The sequence below is a fragment of the Tenrec ecaudatus genome, chromosome 11 (genome assembly GCF_050624435.1).
Source record: "Tenrec ecaudatus isolate mTenEca1 chromosome 11, mTenEca1.hap1, whole genome shotgun sequence".
NCBI lineage: Eukaryota > Metazoa > Chordata > Mammalia > Afrosoricida > Tenrecidae > Tenrec > Tenrec ecaudatus.
The window spans coordinates 135,160,566-135,167,360 of NC_134540.1; the positions used below are offsets into that span (position 1 = coordinate 135,160,566).

General features: G+C 40.8%; 1 pseudogene; it reads right to left on the reverse strand.

Annotated features, from left to right (window-relative positions):
* Nucleotides 1-350: 350 nt before the first annotated feature.
* Nucleotides 351-3,495, reverse strand: LOC142461081 (dihydrolipoyllysine-residue acetyltransferase component of pyruvate dehydrogenase complex, mitochondrial-like; annotated as a pseudogene).
* Between the last annotated feature and the right edge of the window lie 3,300 nt (nucleotides 3,496-6,795).

Here is a 6,795-nt window from a genome sequence, read left to right on the forward strand (position 1 = left end):
TATGTACCAATCTCATAAGGGAACTGGAATTCTGCCTTTACTACATTTCATAATGGATGTGCTTATCATCAGTGACCTAGGCCATATGTGTCTTGGCTTAGTACACACAGATTAAAATCTACATTTAATTTTTAAATGTGTACAATATTTGAATTTAATTGGCATGGCAAAAGTTCAGTCGCAAAAGAAAAATTTCAGTAGCACTCATGAAAATAACTATTCTGAACAGGGTCAATAATAAACATAATCAGTTAACATTAGTATAAAATGAATTTCCTGCTGCATAATATAAATATCTTGCAAGGAATGAACCAATGTGACCTTGGGGAGTCTAGAAATGCCCAGGTCAATCATAACAACATGGTGATGGGTATGTCAAGGTTCTTTCTAAACGCAGCAAGCCACTGAGCTTCTACTGCTCCACCCGCAACCAGAAGATCACAACTGAGTGGAACAAACATCATGCCAGCTACATCAAATCCTCTCTGCATATCTGCTGGAACCAACATATCTTTGGAAGCACCATTTGTCAGAAGACATGCTTGAGGTGGGTTAAGAATAGCACAGAAATTCTTAATTCTGAACATTCCTAAATTTCAGATTGTATAGCATCTGGGGTCTTAAAGGCTTGAAGATAAACAAGCGGTCATCTAGCTCAGCAGCAACAAAGCCCACATGGAAGAAGCACACCAGCCTGTGTGAGCATGAGGTGTCGAAGGGATCAGGTATCAGGCATCAAAGAACAAAAAATCATATCAAAGCCCATCGGTAGGTAACTGGACACTCCCTTATTGTAGGGTTGTGGGGAGGAGATGAGCCAGTCAGGGTTCAGGGTAGCAATGATGAAACATATAAATTTCCTCTAGTTCTTAAATGTTTCCTACTTCCCCTCCCTCACTATCATGATCCTAATTCTACCTTACAAATCTGGCTAGGCCAGAGGATGTACATTGGTACAGATAGGAACTGGAAACACAGGGAATCTAGAACAGATGACACCTTCAGGACTAGTGGTGAGAGTGGCGATGCCTGGAGGGTGGAGGGAATGTGGGGTGGAAACAGGGAACTGATTATAAGAATCTAGGTATAACCTCCTCCCTGAGGGATGGACAACAGAGAAGTGGGTGAGGGGCGACATCAGACAGTGTAAAATAGGACAAAATAATAGTAATTTATGAAATATGGAAGGTTCATAAAGGAGGGGGTAGTGGGAAGGGAGGGGGGAAATGAAGAGCTGATATTAAGGGCTCAAGTAGAAGGTAAATGTTTTGAGAATGGTGATGGCGACAAATGTACACATGTGCTTGACACAATGGATAGATTTATGGATTGTGATGAGAATTGCACAAGTCCCCAATAAAATTATTTTTTTTAAAGTATGTCCCAAGAACTTGTGTGGCTGTCGTTTATCCTCTTGAGCTGTGGTTGCTAAGGAACCATCGTTAGGAAGGATTTCCAGTCCTTTCATATATGCTTTAAATACAGTGGGTGTGATGATTGCTGCCAAGACTACTGACAGCCACACTGATGTCAACAATGTGGTTTTGTCTTAAAACTGTGTCCAACCAGTAGGAATTTGCTTCAGAATCTTTTCAGGATACCGAAGCTGAAGTGTTTACGATGAAATCATTGACAGGTGTTTTTCCACAGCCTCTGGTGTCTTATTAAGTTGTTTCCTCACTGTCAAAGCTTACCTTCATAATGATTTGTGGTTTGCTTCCATTGCATTAAGCGCTCTGTGATATCTTGGCAAGTGTTGCTGTCCGGGAGGTCTAGGTCCCAGGAGGAAATGGGCTTGGAGACATCACAGCAGCTGCTGGGGCAGAGCAGGTTTGCTAGGTATTAAGGAATCTGTGTTCTTGGTGATCCTTTCACCTGCTCCCTCCCCTTTTACTTGTGCAGGGGTAATCGCCTTTTCTGCTGCCAATTTGGTTGCAAGAGGACTAACAAACACCCCTACACACACACACACACACACACACACACACACACACACACACCTTTAGTTCAGCAGGAATAGCTGAGCATACTGCTGAAGGTATAGAGACTACAGCTTGGGCTGTTGGAGGTACAATGGCTCCCGGGGGTGGTGTTGATGCTAAAGCTTGGGGTTTTAAATAGGCTCCTTCAGTTGGCCTGTAGTTAACTAATGCTGGGATATCTGACTCTTTTGTACCATGATACAGAACGGGGTTCTTAGAAGGAGATGTTTTGTGCCTTGAGGATTCAGGATTTTTGCCAAACAACGTTCTTCCTGTACTCATAAATCTAGAGTGAACTCGCCCATCTCTATCTTGGCCAACAAGTCTCTTCATTTTGTTTCTCACCTACTGTTTACCATCCCATCGCGTACCTGTCCCCAGCGTCATGGTGGGAGCGAGGGCAGGCAGAAGCACCTGCATGTTAGTGGGACATGAACCACCAGGAGCCTCCGCAGAAGGTGTAGATAGCTGTGGTAGTTGCATAATCTGTTGTCAAAGTGAGAGGATTAAGAGTGAAGGGTGAGGGACTCTAGTCTGTCAATCAGGTCATAGCCAATGAAGCCTCTTCAACAGCCCAAGCTTCTCCTGATGCTTTTGGGAACACTGATATTCCTCTTTGGAGGTGGGAGACACAATCTCTCTCTGCTCACTCCCTGGGAGACATTGCAGCCGACAAAATACATGGAACTGTGCTAGTGTCCTGAACCAAAAAACCATATGAAGACCTCTGCCAGCGCTGAGATGCTTCCAACGCTACTGGATCCACACAACTTTCTAGCCACTGGCCTGAGATCTTCCTGAATTCCGCATCATTGCATGTGTTTCGAGAGTCTGAAGAAGACTTTATAGATTGGTATCAGACGTATGGCCTAATATCAGACTTATGGACTTTATCTGGACTGGGATGCTTTCTTACTGTACAATTACTCTATAGAAAGCTCTTTCTTATACACATATGCATGTCTATAAAGCTTGGTTCTTTAATCTATGCAGACTAACACAGTAATGAAGCAGCAGGGGTGGGGGGGCAGTTTCTAGGGATTTTCCTGGCATGAGGGCTGCCGAGGTCTCCAAAGCAACATTTTTAAACCCTCAGTATCCACATACATTTCAACTCTAATATGGATGACTGTTCCAACTGGACCACATCTGGCACCTTCAGACACAAATGTCTTTGCCATGTGACACTAGTTGTCCAAGCTCTCAAACTCATCTATGGCTTTCTCAGTTTCAGTCTCTGCAATGAGTTCTCCCTCATTGAATTCCCCCACCTCCCATTTTTTCCCTCTCCAGTGGGCTACAGTTCTTGCCTATACTTTTGGAGAAAGAGAAGGCAATGGAACCTTCTGATGATGTGGGAAGGCAACCTGAAACTACAGCAGAGAACAAAAGCTGGAGCTCCAACTGCAGAGTGCTCTGACTCCTGCATCCCTGTGGTGTGGTCAGTTCACAAGGTTACCCACAAAGCTCCACCTCCTTCCCTTACGGCCGTGCACTGAGTCTCAAATTCCATCGTTGGAGCTGCCCTCTGAACTCCATGTAATGCCTTTGACCCGACACCTTAAACCCAACACCTTGTCTGGAGTTTATTTACTTTTTATCTTATCTTGCTGGAATATATAGATCTGATGTTTCTTTTTAAATCATACATTCTTAAGTAAAGCTACCTATATTATTCCATAATATTTAAGACATACAAATGACAGATTAATCTACTTTATTTATCCTAGTCCAACCACTAATTTCTTTCCATAGAAAAAGTGAGAATGATAAGAAATAAAATTGAATTTTAATTTAAAACAATCTTATTTTCACATTATTCTCATACAACCAGTTCAGAAGCTTCATTTGTCGTGCCAACTTCAATGTTCTTCTTCTTTCATGTCCTTGACACACAGGATGAAATATAGGAAAGTTTTACTCTAACTTGGAAATAGGCATAGATTGGCTCACATGATATTGGGTCTAGGGGAATATTGGAGAGAACATTTTATCTGATAGAGGTCATGTGAAGGCTTCCTACAATTGTGCTATGTGTAATAGTGTTTTTAAATCATCTGCATGGGGTAGCAAAGGGGTGGAGTGGTAGGCAAACCAAACTATCACTTTCATTTACCATGCTTTGAGCTGAGGGAATGAAGTTTAAATAAGGAAATAAATCATTTAATTCAATTGTCTGATTAAGTAATTAATAAGTGGTTATCTGTGATGTATTTTGTAAGTAAATTATTTATTTGATTTTTTGGATTGTACTAACATATGTCTAGATTTCTATACTCCCAAGGACCCCTTCCTTCAGTTCTCCCTTTACCATATGGGTCTTAGATGTATTATTTGTTGCTGCTATTGTTTAGTGCCTATAGACTGTAAAGGAAACACTGCTAGATGCTGGGCCATCTCCACAACCATTGTTACGTTAGAGTCCATTGTTGCAGCCCAAGTCTCAGCCCATCTCCTCGAGGGTCTTTCTCTTTTTTCCTGATGCCATTTCCTGGGACTGGTCTCTCCAGTTAGTGTGTCGAAAGTACTTCAGAGAAAATTTCACTATTCTCGCTTCTAAGGAACATGATGTCTTTACTTATTCCAGGACAAATTTCTTTTTCTGGAAGCCCATGGTAATCTCAATCAATATTCATCACCAATAAAATCATTAAATGGGTTAAATGGATTAATTCTCAAGTCCTTCTTATGCATTGTCCAGAATTCTCATGCGTATGAGGCACTTGCAAATCCCGTGGTTTATCACAGGTGCACCTTCGTCCTCCATCTGACATTTTCGTGAGTTAACATTAAAGAGGTCTTGTGGGTCAAGGTTTCCAATCCAATAAGTCATCTGTCTTCTTGATTGCTGCTTCCATGTGTTTTGACTTTGGATTCAAGTGAAATGAAATCCTTTACAATGTCCGTCTTTTCTCTATTTATTAAAATGTGAGTTGGTCCAATTGTGAGGATTTTTGTTTGTTCCCATCCATAAGGAAGTTGATAGCCTTTGATTTTCATTAGTAATTACTTCAAATCTCTACTTTCATCATGCAAGATTAATAAGTGTCATTCGTTGCAGGATGTAAATGAGCCCCTGCCAATCCTGATACCATGTTTTTGTTCACATTCTTGTTATTTCTTGAAATTTTGGTACTTTGTGTGTCCTTTCTTTCTTTGAAATTTCCTGGATAGTTTAATATTTTACACATAGAATTTTCAGTATTGCAACTTGAGGCTTGAACATTTGCTTTTGTTCTTACAGCTGGAGAAATGCTGTGTGTTCTTCTTTTTAGGTTTTCTAATTCTAACCCTTTATGCAGATCCATGTAACGCATTACTACCACCTGACCCGGGGACTTGGAACTTGCCTGCTTCTACCACTCTGTGAACCATTTTCCTGATAGGAATGTCACTCTGTGGTTACATAAGATTAACTGCTTTCATTTCTCTAGAGAACCCACAGGAGCATATAGTCACAGGAGCATATAGCTTCATGTTTTCGTCACAAAGAATGCCAGTGCATTTGAACCATTGGCCTTGTAGTTAGCAGCCTAGTGTCTTACTGACAGTTTCATCTGGAACAAGAATGTTTCAGAAGGAATTGGTCCCAGATGCAAGTTTACCCGTTCCTTTTACTCCCAGTTACCTTCTAAGTAATAGTGCTTATGAAAATGCCACTGGGTAAGCATCAGCTACTTGTTTGCTTATTTTATTGAGAGATCAAGCCTTGGACAACTTACTTTCCTTTGCATTCTCAGCTCAGTATAGCAAGAACCTTCAAACGATGGCTTATGAGGATCAGCCCCTGTGCTCCAGAGGAGAGCCTAGAAAGGATGGAAAATGGAGCTGAAGAGAAATAAAAAGTAAAAACACCACTCTCAGAAACAAACACATAGAAAACTAGGAATCCTTTCATGGAAGGCTAGATTATTCATAAAAATTACTATAAAATTTAAATTCTGTATTTTTTTAAAGCCCAAACTGTGTACCAGTATTAGTTACCAGCTGGTACGAAATTTAAGTGTGACTAACAAACACAGAAAAATTGTGATATACAAAGTTGCATTTTCTTTTGCTATGTGATGTGCTAATATATTATGAGATTTTCTTTCTGTAATTGAGATAGTTTATTGTGCCAACCTGGCCGAAAACACATGTGAGATAAATTGAGGGGTGGAGAGATAAATGGCTTGGCGAACCTTGTCTTTTTTGTCTCTTGCTCTTTGATCATCGGACTTGCTTGTTCTGTGCCTCAATTTGCAAGCTACACTACCTGTGGGACACCTAACCCATGGACTATGTCGTTGTAATTTCAAGTTCCTTCAAGACCTGTTTCGCCAAACCATTGGAATTTCCATCACTTGAGCTGGGAACTGTCAGACTCTGTCATCTGACTGACTGTTGGTGACCTGCCTTGATGTTTGCTCCCTGTGCCCGGATAGTCTGAATTGCTCTACAGAGGACTACCCAGCATCCCTCAAGACTGGAAGGACTGCCAGTGTCTCACAACTGTCTTACAGGAATGAGTTGCACTAAGCCATTTGTACTCCTTTATAATTTAATTAACTGTTTATTTCCTATGTTATAGATCTATCCATCTGTATAAATACATATAAAATTATTAGCACTGTGGTTCTGTTTCTTTAGAGAACCCCGCCTAACACAGTAATGATCTAAGATAAGGGAATCCTGTTGAAGTCAGTTTAATGGATCATATGGACTGGAATTTTAATAGGAAAATCCCCACATAAAGTAATATTCTCGGCTGTACTTAGCTCAGAATATAATTGAACCTAAATAGCTCTCCCTGCCCTGTCTTTCCAGAGAAGAT